Source organism: Trachypithecus francoisi, unplaced genomic scaffold (genome assembly GCF_009764315.1).
Source record: "Trachypithecus francoisi isolate TF-2019V2 unplaced genomic scaffold, Tfra_2.0 Lachesis_group15, whole genome shotgun sequence".
Classification (NCBI taxonomy): domain Eukaryota; kingdom Metazoa; phylum Chordata; class Mammalia; order Primates; family Cercopithecidae; genus Trachypithecus; species Trachypithecus francoisi.
In genome coordinates, this window is record NW_022681460.1 from 20618719 (window position 1) to 20644521 (window position 25803).

Below are 25803 nucleotides of genomic sequence, written 5' to 3' on the forward strand. Positions count from 1 at the left end.
TAGAATGGTGGCTACCAGAGGGTTGAGGAGAGGCTAAATGGAAGATGGGAGAGATGGTGTCCAAAGGATACAAAGTTTCAGTTAGACAGGAGGAATAAGTCTTTGATATCTATTACACAGCATGACGAATATAGTTTATAATGTATTGTATATTTCAAAATTGCTAACAGTACATTTTAATTGTGCCACCACATAAATAAGTTAGGTAATGGATATGTGAATTCGTTTGATTTAGTAATTCCACATTGTATATTCCTATCAAAATATCATATTGTACCCCATATCATATGTAAATACAATTATTATTTGTCAGTTAAAATGATTTTTAAAGGAGGATTTGTAGGAGTAGCAGGTCTCTAGACCTCTGAGGTTGAACAATTTGGCTGATGAGATTAGCTTGCACGAGAATTTCAGGAAGGAAAAAGCAAGTGTGTTGACCGGCAAGCACAGACTATGACTTTGGCTCACTAAATTCCTCCCAGTTCTTCCAACAAAGAGTCTAAATGACTCGGAGTCTTTGTCCATGCTATCCCCTCTGTCTGGAATGCGCTACCACCTTTTACACCATTTTTGGTGACAAACAGGCACAGGGCTTTCAGACAAACCAAATATAATCCGAATATTTCACAGGAAAAGAGGCACTTTAAGTGTTTACATGGCTTCCTCTATTATACATCTTCCTCGCATGCCACTATCATTACTTTTTAGCTTTTCTTCCTCCATTCAAACTCTAAGATTTCTAGGGTAGAAGCCACGGTCATTCCTTTAAATTCAGTACCTATCACAGAATAAGCACATGAGCATTAATATTCTCTGTTTTTAGTCTTTGTTATGTCTTTTCTAAATTAATTTTAAAAGCGCCAAAATTGATTAGCTTCAAACCATGTTTTCTGTCAGTAGAAAAATGTGCATACATCTTAAGAATCAGACATAGTCAGGTTATTGACCTTTGCCTATAAATCTTGCCACTTTTCTTGTGTGCATGTAAGCACACATTTTAGTATGAATATATGTACATTGAATAGTCATGGTGAGAAATAAAAATAATATCCTTTGATTTTTCTCCCAGCACCCAATTCATCTGGATAGCCAATTGGTTGTTGCAGTTGTTGGCAAATGATGTCTGAATTTTTAAGTTTCTAGTCAGCTCAGTGAAACAGGAATCGATGCATTTGTCACTTTCTATCTCTTTTAGCTTCGTTGTTTTTGTGATCCTTTATTCCACTGCAGTAAAGTGTTAATGCAATTGACTGGTAGTGCCTACAAAATAAACTCACTCCTCCTTTTGATAGGCCATGCTTTGAAGAGCTAAATGGCAAATCTTTTTTATCTAAACAGTTTAATTATCTTGCTAAAAAAAAAATAGAATATGTATCCTTCGTGTTGATTACCTTCCTTAGTCACCTCTCTAGGAGCATGCCATTTTTTCCTTACTAGGCTCTCTGTTTCTTTAAACCACTCTCTAGATTTTCCAAAAAAGTATAAAAACCTCATAGTGTGGGAACACTTTGCAATTTTCACTGGGTACAATTCCAATTAACTCAAATAAAAGGATCACTTCTAAGGGCTGCATGATATGTCTATGTTAGAACAAACTAATAAGTGAAACAAAAACATCAACAGCTCACAGCCTAGAGAACAGAAAGGAGCACTTTTCCTGAAATGCTTGTAATCTGAATATGAGCTCTAACAACTCATGTTTTGATTAATGTCCAACAGAGATGCCTACCCAGGCATGAGTATTTTTTGACTACAGCCTACTCAAAAAAGACTTCTGTGTTTTGAAACAATATAACAATTAACACTCATGACTGCTGCTTTTTGTGCTTTATTTTTCTAGAAAAGCACTTCTTAACAGGTGTTCAGCCATTCTGTCAAAAGGATTTCTTCAGGAAAGTTAGGGGATACTGTGTAGGCCATCTCTCCCATAATCTCTTTGGAAAACTAACAGGGAGTCTTAGCAGGATTTCATTCACTCTCAAGCACCATTACTGCTGAATACATTAAATAATACTTCACTTTTTAGTACATTTCAATCTGAAAAAGAAACCCTGGATTTTAATGTGTGATGTGCACTTGAACTGGATATGTTTGTTAAAAAAATCATTCAGAACTTCAGAATTACCCATTGCTGCTACTGCTTTATCAATACTGTTCTGAAGCAACCAAGGATTACGGGGCATAAAATTCTGGAAATTTCTGTTAGGCCTGGTTTGAATTCAAGTAGATTTCTCTAGTAAAAAAGAATATTCAGAGTGTTTGAGGATATTAACATGATACTTTGTGAGGAATTTCTAGATAATTATAATTAACCCCAAACCAAATGCTAGTCTCTTGAAGCTGTTCTACCTAATGGTGGGTCTCTCAGATTTAGCCCTGTTCAATCAGGGTACCAGACTGGGTATTCTGGCTACCTCTGAAGGCCAGCACCCATCCAGGATGTCTCTGTGATAAAATTTGACTTCCTCCTTAATGGTTGGCTCAAGGATGTCCCTGGAGTGGAAAGTCATATTTTTGAAAAGCCTTTATTTTCCCCTAGCAATGCCAGTCAGCATTAACTTACCGTTAGAAAAGAAATTCTTGAATACAGAGCCGATTTTACTTATCTAGGATCAAGATGGAAAATAACATTTAAGAGTCTAAAACCTACCAGAAAACTTTAGTATTTTATATCTTCCGTCTTCCTAAGAAAACTAAAAGGAAGTCACCATTATTTTCATTTTCTGTAGGAGAAAATTCCTAATAATCATAGAAGGCAATATCCTAAATATGATAGTTGCTTTCTTTGTATATTGTTTCATTTCCCAGTTTTTTCTTCATTTTTTAGCACTCTAAACAAAAGAGATCCTGTCAAGAAATTACAACGGTTCCTGTCACTTACCTGTTTATAACCATGTACTAATTTTCATAAAAGGATGGCGACAAAACTCAGCACAGAACTGAAGCTCTCCATACCATCTCTCCAGTGTCTCCACGGACCACATTCCTTTCTTCTCTCCAATGTTCCTTCTGCTTCTAATGCCCCAAATGCGCTGACTCCTTCCTGCTCTAGAGAGCATATGCTATTTATTCCGTCTAAAAAGATCTCTCCAATCCTCGCTACTGTCAACTCATCAAGGTAACTTGCATTCATTCTTTAATTATTAGAATAAAAAGGCACTTCCTTAAGGTAGTTAAAAATGTCATTTCTGCAAATATATTGAAATACATCTTTTGCTGCTCTGAGGGCATATAATAAATCCTGTTTTATATTGTATAGCATGATATATTGTTCTATGCCCTCATAACATCCTCTACGTGGTTGCCAGAGAATGTATTTGGATTTCAATTAATATTTACTTAATCATATGCTTTTCATGTTGCCTATAACTGCAAGAGCCAAGAGGGCAAAATCTATGTCTGCTTTATTTACTGCTGCAACTCCATGGCCTAGAACAGTGTTTGAACATAGGAGGTGCTCAGTGAATATTTGTTGAATGAATAAATGAGCCACTGCTCTGCATAATTGGTGTCCTTATTTTACTTAAAAAGCTGTAGGTGAGTTTACTCTGAATTAGTGTTTCCAAAGATTTTTTCCAATTTTGTTCCATATCTGAGTGTTTAGCCATCTTTCTGTGAAATATGAGAATTCATAAGATTGTAATATGTTAAAAAATAAAATAAAACAGGGCTATTTTCAGTCTTGAGGCTCCAGATTTGTATTTAAATCAATATATCTAATTATTGATTATATAATTTAACCTACATTCCACAAAACATAATTTTGCTTCTTGGCCCTTTCATTTAATGTACACTTGTTGGTTCTGGTAAATGCATACTTTGGAGAGTTAGAAAGGAAATTTGAAGTTGAATAAAAAGAAATTTGTCTACCAAAAACATAACCTGAGTTTCATTCAACTATTAAGATTGCATTAAATGTAAATAAAAATGAAATACATGTATTTAGGTTTGTGCATAAAAGAAGAACCACACATGCTCTGGTTTTACAATTTCTATCTTATTTCACCCCTCTGCAGCATTAAGCACTGTTGATAAGTCTTTCTTCAAAGTCTTTTCTCTGGGCTTCCATGACACCAGGTTTTCCTCCTAACTTTCTTCCTTTCTTTCTGTTGCTACCTAACACTCCCTTTCCTGGCTTTTCTTCAACTGTTTCTTCCTTGAACAGCACATATTGAAAACTCACTGTGTATCTGGTGATGAGCTGTATTCTAGAGTCAAAAAATCTTTCCTCTTTTTTCATCTCACTAAACCCTCTGGAAGGGATTAAATACAATTTTTGTTATAGGCTGATTACTTCCAAATCTGTATATAGTCCACACTGTTCTCCTAAGCTTAAGGAAGCCATCTGTGTAATGGGTATAAACTATCTCAGACTCGGCATGTCCAAAGTGAACTTGCTGTTCCCTCCCCAAAACCTTTCCATACTCTATCTCATAACTAGATAATGGTACCAGTGTCATAGTCTCCCAAACAAGGAACATGCAATTCATTCTGACTTTCCTTTTTTTTTTTAAATTTTATTTATTTATTTATTTATTTTTTTATTATACTTTAAGTTCTAGGGTACATGTGCATAACGTGCAGGTTTGTTACATATGTATACTTGTGCCATGTTGGTGTGCTGCACCCATCAACTCGTCAGCACCCATCAACTCGTCATTTACATCAGGTATAACTCCCAATGCAATCCCTCCCCCCACCCGATAGGCCCCGGTGTGTGATGTTCCCCTTCCCGAGTCCAAGTGATCTCATTGTTCAGTTCCCAACTATGAGTGAGAACATGCGGTGTTTGGTTTTCTGTTTTTGCGATAGTTTGCTGAGAATGATGGTTTCCAGCTGCATCCATGTCCCTATGAGGGACCCAAACTCATCCTTTTTTATGGCTGAATAGTATTCCATGGTATATATGTGTCACATTTTCTTAATCCAGTCTGTCACCGATGGACATTTGGGTTGATTCCAAGTCTTTGCTATTGTGAATAGTGCCGCAATAAACGTACGTGTGCATGTGTCTTTATAGCAGCATGATTTGTAATCCTTTGGGTATATACCCAGTAATGGGATGGCTGGGTCGTATGGTACTTCTAGTTCTAGATCCTTGAGGAATCGCCATACTGTTTTCTATAATGGTTGAACTACCTTACAATCCCACCAACAGTGTAAAAGTGTTCCTATTTCTCCACATACTCTCCAGCACCTGTTGTTTCCTGACTTTTTAATGATTGCCATTCTAACTGGTGTGAGATGGTATCTCATTGTGGTTTTGATTTGCATTTCTCTGATGGCCAGTGATGAGCATTTTTTCATGTGTCTGTTGGCTGTATGAATGTCTTCTTTTGAGAAATGTCTATTCATATCCTTTGCCCACTTTTTGATGGGGTTGTTTGTTTTTTTCTTGTAAATTTGTTTGAGTTCTTTGTAGGTTCTAGATATTAGCCCTTTATCAGATGAGTAGATTGCAAAAATTTTCTCCCATTCTGTAGGTTGCCTGTTCACTCTGATGGTAGTTTCTTTTGCTGTGCAGAAGCTCTTTAGTTTAATTAGATCCCATTTGTCAATTTTGGTTTTTGTTGCTGTTGCTTTTGGTGTTTTAGACATGAAGTCCTTGCCCATGCCTATGTCCTGAATGGTATTCCCTAGGTTTTCTTCTACAGCCCAAGGTAATTTATAGATTCAATGCCATCCCCATCAAGCTACCAATGAGTTTCTTCACAGAATTAGAAAAAACGGCTTTAAAGTTCATATGGAACCAAAAAAGAGCCTGCATTGCCAAGACAATCCTAAGTCAAAAGAACAAAGCTGGAGGCATCACGATATCTGACTTCAAACTATACTACAAGGCTACAGTAACCAAAACAGCATGGTACTGGTACCACAACAGAGATATAGACCAATGGAACAGAACAGAGTCCTCAGAAATAATACCACACATCTACAGCCATCTGATCTTTCATAAACCTGAGAAAAACAAGAAATGGGGAAAGGATTCCCTATTTAATAAATGGTGCTGGGAAAATTGGCTAGCCATAAGTAGAAAGCTGAAACTGGATCCTTTCCTTACTCCTTATACGAAAATTAATTCAAGGTGGATTAGAGACTTAAATGTTAGACTTTCCTTCTTTATTATTCAAATGCAATTGGTCCTTGAGTCCTAACTGGTTAGTGTTTTCTTTATTTCCTTTTCACTGTCACTGTCCTAATTTTAATGCTCATCACCCCTTTATCATATTGCAATATTTACCTCACAACTGGTCTTCTCTTCCTCATTTCTTTTTCTCTCAAATCCATTTTTCATACTGCCACCAGAATGCTATTTCCAAATTTAAATACGGCCATATGGCCCATGCTTAAAACTCATCCATGGCTTCAAACGTCCTCTAGAGTAAAGTCTAAGCTTTGTAGCACCATATTTGTCATGATCTGATCATAATTTACCTCTCCAGCTTCCTACACCTTATCTTGCACCTATGATGCTATCACAACATAAAGTATCCTCCATAAGACATTGTATTTTTGTATTTCCGTACTTTTATAATGCTTTTCCTCTGCCAGAAATGTCTTCCTCACCTTCTACACTAGAAAACCTAACCACCAGAATTCATATTAGACATCTTTTCTGTTAAGCCTTCCATGGCCTCTTCAGAAAATGTTGTGCCACCACAGATTTTTATAAATATAGAACATATTGTTCCCTAATGCTATTACAAATGTACACATTTGTCTCCAACTGTATCTTTAGAACTGTAGGACACAGCACCATAAGCCATGGCACATAATGGGTCCTGAAGACCAAAATAAAATAAAATTCCTAAATTCCTCCAACAGAAACTCTTTTGCCTAAAAAAAAAAAAAAAAAAAAAAAAAAAAAAAAAAATGTAAGTTCCCTTCCAAGGTAAGATGGGAGGCTGATTACATACCATTTGCTTCCACCTTCTTTCACTCATTCATCATTGCTAGATTTTCCCAAAAGCCAGCTTGAGAAAACAAAAGATTGGGAGGCCCCTAGGCTCCTCCCGTTTTTATGGCTCCAGCATAACAGCTATCCCAGTTCACAAGGAATTTCTTCTTCAAAACTGACTACTGGCTGTGGACTGGTTTTGGCCAGTGTTCTGAGGATGCACGGAACTTATACCCTATATTTCATCTTTTTATGCACAGAACCTAACTATAACGCATTTAAATGTTAAATTTCCACCCCAAAGTGAAAATAATGTATGTTTCATACATGTAAACCTAAAGTGCACACATGTGAGCATCTTTCATGAATATTCATAAGTCCTCCCATCTCCTGTTAAATATGTACACCCTGCCACCCCATTTAGAAAATATACCTGCCTCTTCTTTCTCTCCCTTTGAAGCACGGCTTTATGGTTTTGGCTAGAAGCTTACTTCTCACCGGCACACCTGCAGAATGGAACCCCCTTGAAACAAAGCTCTCCTTTTACATTTATTGACTCAACAGTACATAACAAACTTCTGCCGAATGAATGAATTAATGATCATAAGTAAACTAATAATAAATTAGATTTCTCCTTTGACAAAAAGTCTTTTCAAATAAAAAGTCAACTGGGAAAGCAAGATGGGTATAATTAAATCACATCTATGGGAATTCAAACTAATATTTTATTAACAATTACAAACCAGAAGATAAACAGATGGGTTGCAGAAAAGCCTTGAGTTTTGTTCATGAGGGGAAAAGGTCATCTTTGAGTATTACCAGTACATCATATGCTCCTCTACTAATGATGGGGTTAGTTCCAACAAACCCATTTTAAATTGGAAATACCATTAAGTCAAAAATGCACTTAATACTCCTAACCTACCAAACATCATAGCTTAGCCTAGCCTACCCTAAGCCTACTTAAAGCCTACTTAGCATAGCTTAGCCTTAGCCTACATGCTTGGAATACTTACATTAGCCCACAACAGGGCAAAATAATCTAACACAATGCCTATTTAAAAAGAAAGTGTTGAATATCTTATGTAATTTATTGAATGCTGTACTGAAAGTGAAAAACAAAAAGGTTGTAAGGATAAAACATGGTTTCTACTGAATGCTTATCACTTTTGCACCATTACAAAGTTGAACATTTTAAGTCAAACTATTATACGTTGTAGACCATCTTTAATAAACTTGGCATTTTATTTCTGAAATACCACTTTATCCTTATCCTTGTTTCTGAACGGTTACCACTAACCTCCCTCATAAATGTAGAAATTCAGGAAGATATGTTCCTCCTCCTTCCAATGGAGATATAGATTTTTTGTTAATTTATGACATAATTGTTCCTGTCTGAGCCTTTCTTTTATGAATTAGTTTCCTACGGAACATGAATCATATTCTGTTGTTGTTAATCACATTATCGTCTTGTCAACAAACATGATGATCACAGAGTTCTAAGCATCTTTAATTCCTATCCAAAACTTGCTGTAAGTGTGCTTTATGTTGGTTTGTTTGTCCAAGATTTGTCACAACTGACATATTTCTGCTTTTGTAATTGATGTTATTTGCATAGGGAAAAAGTCATTGCTAGTAAATGCTTAATAATTTCCTATAAAACAGTGATAGTATCTCACTCTGGGGAAAGAAAAACTGAGAGTCATGTGGAATAGGTTTTGTTTTGGAATTCATTTCTCTTAGAAAACTGATCAGAGTTCATTTCATTCTGGTACATGGGACAGGGACAAAAAAAAAAGCTAAGGTTCCCAGTATTAAGTTTTATATGCCTAAGCAAAACAATCTGTTGATCTGAAAGTAATTAAGCCCACACTTCTTTAGGAAGTATTAAGAAAAAATAAGAAAACAATAAGTAAGCCTTAGCTTCTGATGTGGCAGCCTTGGGGAGATGGACCAGTGGGAAGCTAATCTTGCCCTAATGGACAGGAATGTGAGAATATTATAGAAGGACTGAGATATGAAGCAAAATTACTACTACTGGTTAATACCATCTATCTTGTTTGGGTGCTTCTACAGCTCAAACATCCTCCTCTGTAGTTAGTCTCTTTTTGCAGCCAGCCTAATCCACCTCTAGAGGACTAATTCCTGGAACATTTTAAACATACTGCTCTGGGAAAATAGGATGGACAAATGGTTAATATCACTTCTTTCTTTGTCCATTGTGCTAACAAATTTGCCTCTTTTCCATTTTTTAAAGCCCCAATGTACAGTGTGCTCCATCTATCCAAAACAGATAGGATAGAACTATATGAATCAGAGAGGACTAACACAACCATTCCTTAACATGTACCTCACTCATTATCATTCAGAGGTCACAATGGTGATGGTGATATCTAGGATGTTGCTGCAATCTAAACTGCCATCTCAATCTAGGATGTTGCTGCTGTAACAGACAGATAGGTGGAAAATCTCATTATAATTTTTAAATGAAGGAATCCCCATGAATTTCCATGACCTTTTCACCATCTTTCAAGCTCCTGAGTGCGGCCTATTTGTTTATTTTGATTAATCCAATAGATTAGCTTTGAATCTCTACCTTTCTATAAAAGAAATTTAGTTAGTTCTATTATCGTTTTATTTAAAATAAAGTATAAAAACCTAAGATATATAGAAAAAGGTACCAAATAATAAAGTAAGCTCTATTATTTTTAAAAAATAACTGGATTACAAAGGAAAATTGCTATTAATTGAATTGTAACATAGTCCCCAAACCTAAGATGTAGTAATCCAGACAAGTATATTGTAGACTAGAGATCAGGGCACAGTTTCTACAATATAGAAAACTAAGTTTTATTCTCTAAATCTGTGCTTAATATATTTTACCAAAATATAAAGTCAAATTATTCTAATATAAATTTATAACATTAAAAAGTTATAAAAGGGAATTGTTACGCATTTAGAAAGCATCTAAGTTCAGTATAAATTTGATAAATTTTGCAACTTCAAATTACCTGAGTTTATTTCTAAAACACTCGAAATCTTCTTTGTAATTCTCTCATTTCTCTAGATCCCATAAGAGTTGTCAGGTGCATCCTTGGAAGTATCATTGCTTTTGTTTTCATCAGTTCACATATTCATGGCATTTCCCTGCTACTTGTCAAAATAATTAATATCTGGAGTGGAAGAAATAGGTATACTGCATTTTAATAAAAAATTTTTATGCAAACATGGTTAGAGAAATAGTCTATTAAAAGTGTGAGCTTTCGGTCTTTGACCTTTCATTACATTACAAAAACATTTCTGATCTGCTTAAAGAATTATGGACACAGCTGTCATCTCTGTAGCATTAATGAAGAGTTTATTTTCAAAACAATATCTTGCTAAAGTTTTGAAAAAGTTTGGATATTCATCAATTTAGGATCTACCTCACAGTCAATAAGAATAAATATGAAAAAAATCCATTCTATGGAACTGTACTGAAAGCTTATGACAACGTAAAGTGTCTATCACCTTGAATATATAATTCCTGTTCATTTATGAATAAATGTATTTAATCCCATTGTATATTCTTGCTAGCTACAAGTAGGTTATCGGCCACTTCCCTGGATGACTTATGGAATCAAAATATCTGTGATATATTAGATCAAGTTCTTTACACAATCCCTTATAAAACACAATCATTCACTTTTCCAAGATATGACACCACCCAACATCTTGTATCCTTCTTACAGATGCTGGGAACATCTAGAATTATATCATCCTCCATATAACACACCTGGAGTTTTTAGGTCCCATTGCCTCTGCTTTTAGTCTATGGTTAGGAACCTTTTGTTCTTTTGTATGAAATCACTTTCTCTCAAGAGTTACTTAAATCAACACAGAATGCACAGTCCCATAAAATGGGCAAGTGAAATATACTAGTCCAGCAAGCAATTACAAATTGTTGGAAAAGAAGGAAATATGGTCTTCCTCCTGGTATATTACATTTAAAAAAATAAGTCTTTTAGGAAAAATTGAAAATAATTGAGTCTGAATAATAAAAAGGATTGCAAATATCACACAAATTCTTTGAACAATTTATAGCACATACTTTTCTCTATAGAATACCCAATGACATAGGGGAAAAAAAAGGTATCTGATGCTTTTAAAAGGTTCCTAATCTTATATAGTCCATAAATTTAGCTTCTGAATTTCAGATAACCAAAAACAATGCATTTTTTAATCTCAATTTCCTGAATCCTTAAAAATAATGCACATACTATTTTTTAAAGAAAGAATTATTAAAGTAAAATAATAATTATGTAGGAGCATCTAGGAAAGTATCTGACACAAAGGAGACAAAGGAAAATCAACATTCTCATTCTTTATCCTTTTCTTAACCAAAAGAATATAGATAAAATTTTGCAGTATACAAGCATACAGACTTTTCATAGATGCTAAAATCTATTCAAGCAGCACACCATAGAATTTTATTTTAATTTTATCTATTACTGATCTGTAAAATCCTGAATTGGCATTATAGATGACAATTAAGTCAAATCAGAAAATAATTGTATATGCTTTCATTAAAGTTTAACATAAATTGATGTAGAATTGGATTTAATTTTCTTTTTGAAGCAGACAGCCATCTGTATCCATGTGGGTTCTACATCTACAGATTCAACTAACTGTGGACTGAAAATATTCAGTTGAAGGCTGAGGCAGGAGGGTCACATGAGGCCAGGAGTTCAAGACCACCTGGGCGACATAATAAAATCCCATCTCTAAAAGAGAAAATAATTAGTCAAGCATAGTGGCACATGGCTGTAGTTCCAATTGCTCAGGAGGCTGAGGTAGGATTCCTTGTGCTCAGGAGTTTGACATAGCAATGAGCTGTGGTAGCACCACTGCACTCCAGCCTAGGCAACAGAATAGTGTATCGTCTCTTAAAAAATAAATAAATAAATAAATAAAATAAAAATTAAAAATTCACAAAAAATACAACAAAAAAAGACAGTATGAAGACTATTTGCCTAACATTTACATTGTATTGGATCTTGTAAGTAATCTAGAAATGATTTAAAGTATACAGGAGGAGGTGCATAGATAATATGTCAATACTACGCCATTTTATAGCAGAGACAAGCATCTGTGGATTTTGGTTCCCTAGGGGTCCTGCAGCCAATCAACTTCAGATTCCAAGGGACAATGGTATACAATTTCATTTAACTACATAGCCTCCCAAATAATAAACCTTCCTCCAGTTGCCTGTTGATGCCTAAGAATGCTTTAACAGAAGGCAAATCTTACCCCACAATGATAGATTACACTTAAAATATGTAAAAATAATGTTTTAAAACCCACAAATTTAACTTCAACTCGCCACAAAATTATAGGGAGTGATATGTGAGCCCCTCTGGAAGTGAGTTTTGATAGGAGTCAGACAAGAACACTGGAGAGAGCTATGACATGAAGAAAGAGGGCAGGTGAGGAGATGAAAGGGAAATGAGTTAAGGGCAAACGTTGCCTTCTACTGGCAAAGCCTCCTCTCCTGCCTTTCCATTTTCCTGTCTCTCTTTCCCTTTGTCTTAGATCTAAACACTTCTTTCCTCAAAAGGGTGACAGCTATATGCACATTTTAAAGGTTGTGAAGGTCAAGAGGTGTTAAGCTAGACATTTCCTCAAGCATTCTTTCATAGATGTTCTAGATTTAAAAGTTGGTATAAAGCCGGGATTTAAAAGACTGATAGAAAGAAAACCATGGTAATTTCCCTTATGGTTTTTGTTCTAGCCCTGGAATTATAAAAGTGATCCACCTACTCCCTGGTTTAAAAAAAAAAAAAAAAACCTTACTACTATGGTAACATGTTTACATCCAGTCTTAATGTATAGAAGTCAAGAAAAGCTGAATTCATGAGTATTTTCTAGAACTATGATACAAATTTTTCCAATTTAAAACCAATTTATTTTTATAATTCATTCACTTCCTGTCTCAGTTAAAATTTAAAAAATTAAATATATTCCTGGAATTTACAAGACATGGTCACTATTTTATTCCACTCTGAATTATTTTGCCCTTCTACCCTTCTTGAAATTTGCTGAAGGTCAGGTTATGTGAATATTTGCTTCTATTGATTAGAATTGAATAACCAGTAGGTGGTAAAGTTGAGCAAAGTTCAGAAGATTGCACAGCAGACAACAAGACAGAGATGCAAGGAACAATGGATTTCCAGAACAGCATGGGCCTGTGTAATTTAGCATGACCTTTCTGGTTTTCTACGTGCAAGTGTACTATTCATTGGCAATTAGGAGAATGTAGTATGAACTGTGTGAAGTTTATTGAGTCTCAAGTTTTATATTGAATTTCTGAGCTACAAAGTTTGCTACTGAGAGATACTTGGATTTTTGTTTGTCAAAAAATGATCTAGATCCTAATCTCTTTTCTGCTCTTTTTCTTTTTTTCTGCTCTTTTCCCTACTTCAAACACTCACCTCGGGAAGAGCCCACTTAAGAAATAATTTACTGAAGACTAAAACTATTAAATCTTAATATTTAACATTTATAATGAGAGCTCTTCCCTTTGGGTCCAAGAAAGATCGTAGCCAAAAATAACTAAATATCAAATGTTAAAAAAAAAAAAGAAAAAAAAAAGAAAGAGAGCAAAAGATGTACACATTCAGATTTTTTTCTCTTCTAGGAAGGTGAATTCATATACCTTGTTAACTGGTGCTTATGGTATAAAATTATTTATTATGGATCAATATTTACCTTATCAACTATAAGTAGAAGTTGATTTCTTTAATTTGAGTTCTCTCTGACTGCCTACGTTGTATTTATGTAATGGCATTGGTCTTATTTTAGTTATTCTTTCCTGTATATATTCCCAAGCTCTTTGGTATAATTAACCCTTTGACTTATAAATTGATAGAGATTTAACCATCTGTGCCTTGCAGAGGCCCAAGCTTTAATTACAGTGTATATTTTCTATACGTTTTAATTTTGAAAATAAATTGGAATATCTAGAATAATTATTCCTTCTCAAAAAGTACAAAAGTAGGTGGTCAACAGTAACTTAAGAAGAAAACTAAGTTTATCATAAATGTCTCTCTTTTCTATTATGCAGTCGGAAAAAGTATAAGGCAACAGTGCTGAGCCATTCAGAGAAATATTGTGTTTAACGTCTGAGAAGCTTCGAAAAGAGGGACTTTTTTTTTCCTTTTATTGATGCTTTGGGAGTTGAGCCCAATACCACTACAGTTGTGACTTGAATTGTATTGGAAATTGGATTCTGGACACTAAATTCATCTTTATAAGTGTTCAAATAGTATTATAATTTATTGACAGTGTGAAGGTATCATATACTAAAGAACTAGACAATATTCTCCAGCAATACATTAAATAAAAACTTGATTATAGTTCAGATTATATTCATGCTAATTGATCTTTATTTAGATAGTTGAAAATTTTCTATTTCTGTTTCTAATAAAGAAAAAGTAGCAGCATCTACCTTCTTAGAATTCCAGTGTTTTTTTTTTTTTTACTATTATTATTGTTTGTACCTAATCTTGCTATTTACAAAATGAGAAACTAGTTAGAATTTTGGAGCCAGGAAAGGTATTTTTGATTTGGTCTACTTCAATGTTTCTGGGCTGATTTGGTTAAAACTGCTGATCAAATAATTGGCCTTGTTTGTTAAAGAAGGTAAACAACACAGAGCTTCAGGCTTATATAGTCACATATATTTTAAAATGTGAGTCTGATGTGGAAATAATTCTTCATTTGCTTCCCAGACAGGCCTTCCTAAAATAATTATACCCACTATCACAAAACACCTTATGCTTATAAACATTCTTCCCTTTGCTTGACATGTACTTGGAATAAGTTTTGAAGTGCTGGTGATATAAATAATTGAATTCAGTAAAAGAACACTGGGATTAGAATCGTGTGTGTAGTATCACCATTAAATAGCTCAGCACTCTTAGATAAATGACAATGTCTCTCAACCACGTTTTCTCTCTCAGCTCTAAAATGAGGCATTAGACTTAATCATCTGTAGACTCAGGCAGTTTAAATTCCTGTAACCTGTTCCAATTATATTCTCTTGCCCAATTTATCTTCTGTCAGTGGCCCCATTTAAAAGATTGTTGGCCAGTCAATATTTGCAATGAAAATAAGAGAGAAATACACTCAATTTTTACAGAAAAAAAATCAGAGTTCTTATTTTTATTTTATTAATTTATTATATCAAGGCTGAGACAGAGAGATAAACAGAAAGAAAGAGAAACAGAAAGAAAGAGGTAGAAGGAAAAGCACTGTAACAGTATTCCATAGTATTTCTTTTATAAAATTATCATCATGGTGGGGGGCACCCAAGATGGCCAAATAGGAACAGCTCCAGCCTCCAGCTCCCAGCGTGAGTGACACAGAAGACGGGTGATTTCTGCATTTTCAACTGAGGTACCGGGTTCATCTCACTGGGGTGTGTCGGACAGTCAGTGCTGGTCCGCGGGTGCAGCCTGACCAGCAAGAAATGAAGCAGGGCGAGGCATCGCCTTACCTGGGAAGCGCAAAGGGGAAGGGAATTCCTTTTCCTAGCCAAAGGAAATTGAGACACACAGCACCTGGAAAATTGGGTAACTCCCACCCTAATACTGTGCTTTACCAAGGGTCTTAGCCAACGGCACACCAGGAGATTATATCCCACACCTGGCCTGGAGGGTCCCAGGCCTACAGAGCCTCCCTCATTGCTAGCACAGCAGTCTGAGATCTAACTGCAAGGCAGTAGCAAGTCTAGGGGAGGGGTGCCCGCCATTGCTGAGGCTTAAGTAGGTAAACAAAGTCACCAGGAAGCTCGAATTGGGTGGAGCCCAACGCAGCTCAAGGAGGCCTGCCTGCCTCTGTAGACTCCACCTCTGGGGACAGGGCATAGCTAAACAAAAAGCAGCAGAAACCTCTGCAGATGTAAATGTCCCTGTCTGACAAACTTGAAGACAGCAGTGGTTCTCCCAGCATGGAGGTTGAGATCTGAGAACGGACAGACTGCCTGCTCAAGTGGGTCCTTGACCCCTGAGTAGTCTAACTGGGAGACATACCCCACAAGGTGCAGACCGACACCTCACACCTCAAATGGCTGGGTTCACCCCTGAGATGAAGCTTCCAGAGCAAGAATCAGACAGTAACATTCACTGTTCAGCAATATTCTATCTTTTGCAGTCTCTGCTGCTGATACCCAGGCAAACAGGGTCTGGAGTGGACCTCAAGCAAACTCCAACAGACCTGCAGCTGAGGGTCCTGACTGTTAGAAGGAAAACTAACAAACAGAAAGGACACCCACACCTAAACCCCATCAGTACGTCACCATCATCAAAGACCAAAGGCAGATAAAACCACAAGGATGGGGAAAAAGCAGTGCAGAAAAGCTGGAAATTCAAAAAATCAGAGTGCATCTCCCCCTCCAAAGGAACGAAGCTCATCGCCAGCAATGGAACAAAGCTGGATGGAGAATGACTTTGACGAGTTGAGAGAAGAAGGCTTCAGTCGGTTAAACTTCTCAGAGCTAAAGGAGGAACTACATAACCAGCGCAAAGAAACTAAAAACCTTGAAAAAAGAATGAATGAATGTATAGCTAGAATAATCAATGCAGAGAAGACCTTAAAAGAACTGATAGAGATGAAAACCATGACACAAGAAATACATGACAAATGCACATGCTTCAGTAACCGACTCAATCAACTGGAAGAAAGAATATCAGTGATTGAAGATCAAATGAATGAAATGAAGCGAGAAGAGAAGTGTAGAGAAAAAAGAGTAAAATGAAATGAACAAAGCCTCCAAGAAATATGGGATTATGTGAAAAGACCAAACCTACATCTGATTGGTGTGCCTGAAAGTGACGGGGAAAATGGAATCAAGTTGGAAAACACTCTGCAGGATATCATCCAGGAGAACCCCAACCTAGTAAGGCAGGCCAACATTCAAATTTAGGAAATACAGAGAACGCCACAAAGATATTCCTCAAAAAGAGCAACTCCAAGACACATAATTGTCAGATTCACCAAAGTTGAAATGAAGGAAAAAATGTTAAGGGCAGCCTGAGAGAAAGGTCAGGTTACACACAAAGGGAAGCCCATCAGACTAACAGCAGATCTTTGCGCAGAAACTCTCTGAGCCAGAAGAGAGTGGGGCCAATATTCAACATTCTTAAAGAAAAGAATTTTCAACCCAGAATTTCATATCCAGCCAAACTAAGTTTCATACGTGAAGGAGAAATAAAATCCTTTACAAAAAGGAAATGCTTAGAGATTTTGTCACCACTAGGCCTGCCCTACAAGAGATCCTGAAGGAAGCGCTAAACATGGAAAGGAACAACCGGTACCAGCCATTGCAAAAACATGCCAAAATGTAAAGTCCATCGATGCTAGGAAGAAACTGCATCAACTAACGAGCAAAATAACCAGCTAATATCATAATGACAGGATCAAGTTCACAAATAACAATAGCAATCTTAAATGAAAATGGACTAAATGGTCCAATTAAAAGACACAGACTGGCAAATTGGATAGAGTCAAGACCCACCAGTTTGCTGTATTCAGGAGACCCATCTCACACGCAGAAACACACATGGGCTCAAAATAAAGGGATGGAGGAAGATCTACCAAGCAAATGGAAAACACAAAAAGCAGGGGTTGCAATCCTAGTCTCTGATAAAACAGACTTTAAACCATAAAAGATCAAAAGAGACAAAGAAGGCCATTACATAATTGTAAAGGGATCAATTCATCAGGAAGAGCTAACTATCCTAAATATATATGCACCCAATACAGGAGATTGGTGCAAATTCATAAAGCAAGTCCTTAGAGACTTACAAAGAGACTTAGACTCCCATACAATAATAATGGGAGACTTAAACACCCCACTTTCAACATTAGACAGAACAACGAGACAGAAAGTTAACAGGGATATCCAGGAATTGAACTCAACTCTGCACCAAGTGGACCTAATAGATATCTACAGAACTCTCCACCCCAAATCAACAGAATATACATTCTTCTCAGCACCACATCACACTTATTCCAAAATTGACCACATAGTTGGAAGTAAAGCACTCCTCAGAAAATGTAAAAGAATAGAAATTATAACAAACTGTCTCTCAGACCACAGTGCAATCAAACTAGAACTCAGGACTAAGAAACTCAATCAAAACCGCTCAACTACATGGAAACTAAAAACCTGCGCCTGAATTATTACTGGATACATAATGAAACGAAGGCAGAAATAAAGATGTTCTTTGAAACCAATTAGAAGAAAGACACAACATACCAGAATCTCTGGGACACATTTCAAGCAGTGTGTAGAGGGAAATTTATAGCACTAAATGCCAACAAGAGAAAGCAGGAAAGATCTAAAATTGACACCCTAACATCACAATTAAAAGAACTAGAGAAGCAAGAGCAAACACACTCAAAAGCTAGCAGAAGGCAAGAAAAAACTAAGATCAGAGCAGAACTGAAGGAGATAGAGACACAAAAAACCCTTCAAAAAATCAATGAATCCAGGAGTTGGTTTTTTGAAGAGATCAACAAAATTGATAGACCACTAGCAAGACTAATAAAGAAGAAAAGAGAGAAGAATCAAATAGACGCAATAAAAAATGATAAAGGGGATATCACCACCGACCTCACAGAAATACAAACTACCATCAGAGAATACTATAAACACCTCTACACAAATAAATTAGAAAACCTAGGAGAAATGGATAATTTCCTGGACACTTACACTCTCCCAAGACTAAATCAGAAAGAAGTTGAATCCCTGAATAGACCAATAGTAGGCTCTGAAATTGGGGCAATAATTAATAGCCTACCAACCAAAAAAAGTCCAGGACCAGATGGATTCACAGCTGAATTCTACCAGAGGTACAAAAGGAGCTGATACCATTCTTTCTGAAACTATTCCAATCAATTGAAAAAGAGGGAATCCTCCCTAACTCATTTTATGAGGCCAACATCATCCTGATACCAAAGCCTTGCAGAGACACAACCAAAAAAGAGAATTTTAGACCAATATCCCTGATGAACATCGATACAAAAATCCTCCATAAAATACTGGCAAACCGAATCCAGAAACACATCAAAAAGCTTATCCACCATGATCAAGTGTGCTTCATCCCTGGGCTGCAAGGCTGGTTCAACACATGCAAATCAATAAACGTAATCCAGCATATAAACAGAACCAAAGACAAAAACCACATCATTATCTCAATAGATGCAGAAAAGGCCTTTGACGAAATTCAGCAGCCCTTCATGCAAAAAACTCTCAATAAATTCAATATTGATGGAACGTATCTCAAAATAATAAGAGCTATTTATAACAAACCCACAGCCAATATCATACTGAATGGGCAAAAACTGGAAGCATTTCCTTTGAAAACTGGCACAAGAGAGGGATGCCTTCTCTCATCACTCCTATTCAACATAGTGTTGGAAGTTCTCACTAGGGCAAGCATGCAAGAGAAAGAAATAAAGGGTATTCAGTTAGGAAAAGAAGAAGTCAAATTGTCCCTTTTGCAGATGACATGATTGTATATTTAGAAAACTCCATTGTCTCCGCCAAAAATCTCCTCAAGCTGATAAGCAATTTCAGCAAAGTCTCAGGATACAAAATCAATGTGCAAACATCACAAGCATTCTTATACACCAGTAACAGAGAGCCAAATCATGAATGAACTCCCATTCACAATAGCTTCAAAGAGAAGAAAATACCTAGAAATCCAACTTACAAGGGATGTAAAGGACCTGCTCAAGGAAAACTACAAACCACTGCCAGTCAAATAAAAGAGGACACAAACAAATGGAGGAACATACCATGCTCATGGATAGGCAGAATCAATATTGTGAAAAATGGCCATACTTCCCTAGGTAATTTATAGATTCAATGCCATCCCCATTAAGCTACCAATGACTTTCTTCACAGAATTGGAAAAAACTGCTTTAAAGTTCATATGGAACCAAAAAAGACCCCGCATTGCCAAGACAATCCTAAGCCAAAAGAACAAAACTGGACGTATCACGCTACCTGACTTCAAACCATACTACAAGGCTACAGTAACCAAAACAGCATGGTACTGGTACCAAAACAGAGATATAGACCAATGGAACAGAACAGAGCCCTCAGAAATGATACCACACATCTACAGCCATCTGATCTTTGACAAACCTGACAAAAACAAGAAATGGGAAATGATTCCCTATTTAATAAATGGTGCTGGGAAAATTGGCTAGCCATAAGTAGAAAGCTGAAACTGGATCCTTTCCTTACTCCTTATATGAAAATTAATTCAAGATGGATTAGAGATTTAAATGTTAGACCTAAAACCATTAAAACCCTAGAAGAAAACCTAGGTAATACCATTCAGGACATAGACATGGGCAAGGACTTCATGTCTAAAACACCAAAAGCAACGGCAACAAAAACCAAAATTGACAAATGGGATCTAATCAAACTAAAGAGCTTCTGCACAGCAAAAGAAACTACCATCAGAGTGAACAGGCAACCTACAGAATGGGAGAAAATTTTTGCAATCTACTCATCAGAAAAAGGGCTAATATCTAGAACCTACAAAGAACTCAAACAAATTTACAAGAAAAAAAAAACCCATCATAAAGTGGGCAAAGGATATGAACAGACATTTCTCAAAAGAAGACATTCATACAGCCAACAGACACATGAAAAAGTGTTCATCATCACTCACCATCAGAGAAATGCAAATCAAAACCACAATGAGATACCATCTCACACCAGTTAGAATGGCAATCATTCAAAAATCAGGAAACAACAGGTGCTAGAGAGGATGTGGAGAAATAGGAACACTTTTACACTGTTGGTGGAACTGTAAACTAGTTCAACCCTTGTGGAAAACAGTGTGGCGATTCCTCAAGGATCTAGAACTAGAAATACCATATGACCCAGCCATCCCATAACTGGGTATATACCCAAAGGATTATAAATCATGCTGCTCTAAAGACACATGTACATGTATGTTTATTGCAGCACTATTCACAATAGCAAAAACTTGGAATCAACCCACATGTCCATCAGTAACAGACTGAATTAAGAAAATGTGGCACATATACACGATGGAATACCATGCAGCCATAAAAAGGGTGAGTTTGTGTCCTTTATAGGGACATGGATGCAGCTGGAAACCATCATTCTCAGCAAACTATCGCAAGAACAGAAAACCGAACACCGCATGTTCTCACTCATAGGTGGGAATCGAACAATGAGATCACTTGGATACAGGAAGGGGAACATCACACACCAGGGCCTATTGTGGGGAAAGGGGAGAGGGGAGGGGTAGCATTAGGAGATATACCCAATGTAAATGACGAATTAATGGGTACAGCACACCAACATGGCACATGTATACATATGTAACAAACTTGCACGTTGTGCACATGTACCCTAAAACTTAAAGTACAATAATAAAAAATTTAAAAATAAAAAATAAAAAAATTAAAAATTAAAATAATGTTTAAAAAAATTATCATCAAGGTTCTAGTATATGAGGAAGTTTAAGAGAAAAACCATATATAAAAAAAATTGCAACTGGGTAACATTTTATAAGAAAAAATTTATAAAAATATAGGCTATTCAAATATAATTGAATTTTTATTATTGATGATGGCTTACAGTGCAATTTAGTGTTTTTTTTTTTTTTTTTTTTTTTTTTTTTTTTGAGACGGAGTCTTGCTCTGCCACCCAGGCTGGAGTGCAGTGGCCGATCTCAGCTCACTGCAAGCTCCGCCTCCCGGGTTTATGCCATTCTCCTGCCTCAGCCTCCCGAGTAGCTGGGACTACAGGCGCCCGCCTCGTCGCCCGGCTAGTTTTTTGTATTTTTAAGTAGAGACAGGGTTTCACCGTATTAGCCAGGATGGTCTCGATCTCCTGACCTCGTGATCCGCCCGTCTCGGCCTCCCAAAGTGCTGGGATTACAGGCTTGAGCCACTGCGCCCGGCCAATTTAGTGTTTTAGCTTAATTTTCCTAAAAAAAGGAAACTAAAATATTGACAATCATAACTTCTTTTATTAGGTACAGTGTGTTCTTCATGATGTATTCCTGCCAGAGAACCAGCTTTCTAGTAGTATTTGGTTATGAGGTTTGGAAATTAAAAGGACTCCATTAATCTCCTAGGTCCATGAGCTGATGAGTAGCATTCTTATACTATCATTTCAAAATGACTTCTTATTAGTAACACTAGTTGCTCCATTATAGTTAAAATTAAAGACTACAGAAGCTTGTTTAAAGGAAGCTTAATGTGGACTTTTACACCCAAAGAGTGCTAATTCGCCACAGCAAATATATGACTATATACAGCAGTGATTCATCATTTTAACTTTAGAGCAAAATGAAAATTTGTGACCATGCTATTAAAAGACTTAAAAGGCATCTTTAGTATCTTTTTCTTCTCCCAGTCCTCTAGATACATTAAAACACTAAAGAGACACAGTCATGAAATCTGCTATGATTTGAAAGTGTCTCCCAAAGTTTGTGTATTGGAAACTTAATCTCCAGTGCAACCGTGTTAAAAGAGATGGCCTACATCTGGCTAGGGTCTTCTTGCTGCATCGTTCTATGACAATAACTAACCTACTCTCATGATAATAGCACTAATCCATCCATGAGGGTAGAGTCTTCAGTACCTAATCACCTCTTAACCGCCTCTAAGAGACGGCCCTAGCCTGATGTGGGCTTCTCCACCCTAGATTTCCCAGACTCTAAAACTGTAAGAAATTAAGTCTCTGTTCTTTATAAATTATGCAATCCCAGGTATTCTGTTATAGCATCACAAAACAGGCTAAGACAAAATCTTAGAGCATTTGGTTGTCTGTAGAAACAATTTTGGGCTGAGTTATGGGGTATGAAAAACAATCATCAGTATGAAAGGAAATTCGGAGTTAGTTATCCATAAATAAATAAGCATATGAACTTTGAATCTTAGTTGAAGATTACTAAACAATGAAACTATATAAATATTTAATTTCTCTATTTCCTGAAGTAGTAGGAATCTCTCTCTTCTTAAAAAGCTTAAAATAATCAATATATAAAAGATTCAGGTGGGTGGATGGATTACTTGAGGTCAGGAAGTCGAGACCAGCCTGGCCAACACGATGAAACCCCATCCCTACTAAAAATACAAAAATCAGCTAGGCATGGTTGTGTGTGCCTGTAGTCCCAACCTCTCGGGAGGCTGAGGCAGGGGAATCACTTGAACCCTGGAGGCAGAGGTTGCAGTGAGCTGAGATCATGCCACTGCACTCCAGCCTGGGCAACAGAGTGAGCTTCTACCTCAAAAAATAAAAATAAATAAATAAATAATTCAAGAAAATATATTTTTGTTGTTATTTTTCAGAATATCGGTCTTTTAGAGAGTGAAGTCAAAAGACTAATCATCTATTGGATGCTAGACATTTGCGTGATTTTGGTTGATGTTAAAAAATAAATTAGGCTTAAAAACATAAAGCAATTGACCTTTATTGCCCATCTAGTGTGAGCCAGGTCCTATGCTAAATGTTCCAAAATTATCCTATTTCATTGAGTTCATCGAGAGACTGAGGGAAGATATTGCTCTTTAGATCCACGTTGGAGCTCTTACACGGTCATGAGAAACTGAAATGGCTTTGACTTGTTATACATACTAACAGCAGCAATAATTTAAATGTATTTAGGTTTTTTTAAGATTTGATTTTTTAAATAACTTTTTGTCAACCTACCCAAAACATGTGGCCAAGCTGACTGCCTTGTTAACAGTTGTATCTAACCCGCAGGCACAGAACCAATGTGTAGTAAATATTAAAGAGTGAACTAGTAAAGCTATTGCAGCAGGTAGTGGCTGTGTATTAGTCTGTTCACACTGCTAATAAAGACATACCCAAGACTGGGTAATTTACCAAGAGAAAAGGGTTTAACAGACTCACAGTTCCACACGGCTGGGGAGGCCTCACAATCATGGTGGAAGGCAAATGAGGAGCAAAGTCACATCTTACATGGCATCAGGCAAGACAGATTGTATAGGAGAACTCCCCTTTGTAAAACCATCAGATCTTGTGAGACTTATTCACTATCACAAAAATAGCATGGGAAAGAACCTACCTCCATGATTCAATTACCTCCCACCAGGTCCCTCCTACAACACATGGGAATTATGGGAGCCACAATTTAAGATGAGAATTGGGTGGGGACACAGCCAAATCATATCAGGGTGTGTGACAAGAAGGGGGCTAATGTAATCAAATATTCCTTCCAACACAGGAATAGCTCCCAATTACTTTGCTGTAGTGAAGAGATACTCGTTAACTATGTTTTCTTCTTTTCTGTATTCTCAGTGCTCTGGCATCTGGCCCTTGCTGACTGGGGAGAGACTGCCCCTCTCAGGGCTAGCCAATTCTTAGAGATACCAAATGACTTGCCCACGAGCATACCTTTGATTTGCAAACCAACCAATCCAGACCCCATACCTCAATCATCTATTTTATCTAATTCGCACACACCAAGCCAATGTTCCCTGTTCCATAATCACTCCGGGGTCAGGTACCATACAACTAGGGACCACTCACGCAGCACAGAGTCTACCAAAATTATTCAAACTATACAATCCTAAACCCGTACAGCTGCTTACCCTGCCTTTCTCACTGCATCCTACAACAATCACAATAAAGGTTCTGAACCTAAAGGTCCCTGCTCCCTCTGTCTCCTGATCAACTTTGGTGCTTCTCCATGTGGTCCTGAATGGCTTGTTGTGCCCCTCATCTTAGAAGCTATAAGTAACAAACTACCTTTTCAATGGCAATTTTCTCCTGATCTGTTGGCCTCAACATATCTGAAAGGAAACAAAATTTTGGGTGCATTTTAAAAGAGTTATTTTTAAGTAACAGTTCTGAAGATGTTCTCTTCTACCCAAAATGTCAAGGAGCAGAAGTTTGGGTATATTAATCAGGGTCCTCCAGAGAAATGGAATGAATAGGATATGGCTCTATCTATCTATCTATCTATCTATCTATCTATCTAATATATATTACATATATATACATATATTTATGGAGAGAGAGTGAGAGATTGATTATTAGGAATTAGCTCATGAAATTATGGAAGGTGGAAAGTCCACCATCTGCTGCATGCAATATGAAGACCCAAGAAAGCCAGTGGTTTGATTCAGTCCAATCAGAAGACCTGAGAACAAGGGGAGCCAATGATTATGTAAATCTCATTCTGAAAGCAGGAAGAGACGAGATGAGCTGTCCCAGCTCAAACAGTGAGGGAGGAAAACAGTGAATTTCTCCTTACTCCCACTTTTATTCTATTCAAGCCCTCAACAGATTGGATGATGCCCACCTACATTGGGGAGGACAGGCTACCTTATTAAATCTACCAACTCAAATGCCAATCTCATCCAGAAACACCCTTACAGACACACCCAGAAACAATGTTTATCCTGATCACCCCATAACCTACTCAGGTTGACACATAAAATAATCCACCACAAGGGGGAAAAATATCTTCCCATTCCACCACTGCAGCTCTTTGCAAGAGAGAACTACTGAAGATAGGTCAAAAGGTCACAGCGAAGTTCAGAAAAGCCATTCCTGGAGTAACTGAGTAACCAGCTGTAAGGACCTTTCTCAAAGAATATTGGCAACTTCCCTATATATTTTTTTTTGTAGTTGCAGCTGCTGATATCTAGAATTATATAAATATACTCAATAAAAACTGTACGCTAAGGATTTAATGTGTGTAATTTGAACATTTACAAAAGAAGACAGAGAATTTGCTATAATTTGTACAATAGCCTTGGTGCAGTTAGGCAGTAGATAATGCAGAACTCAGAAGCATATCACTGGAGAATACTGAAGTAAAATCATGAAAGAA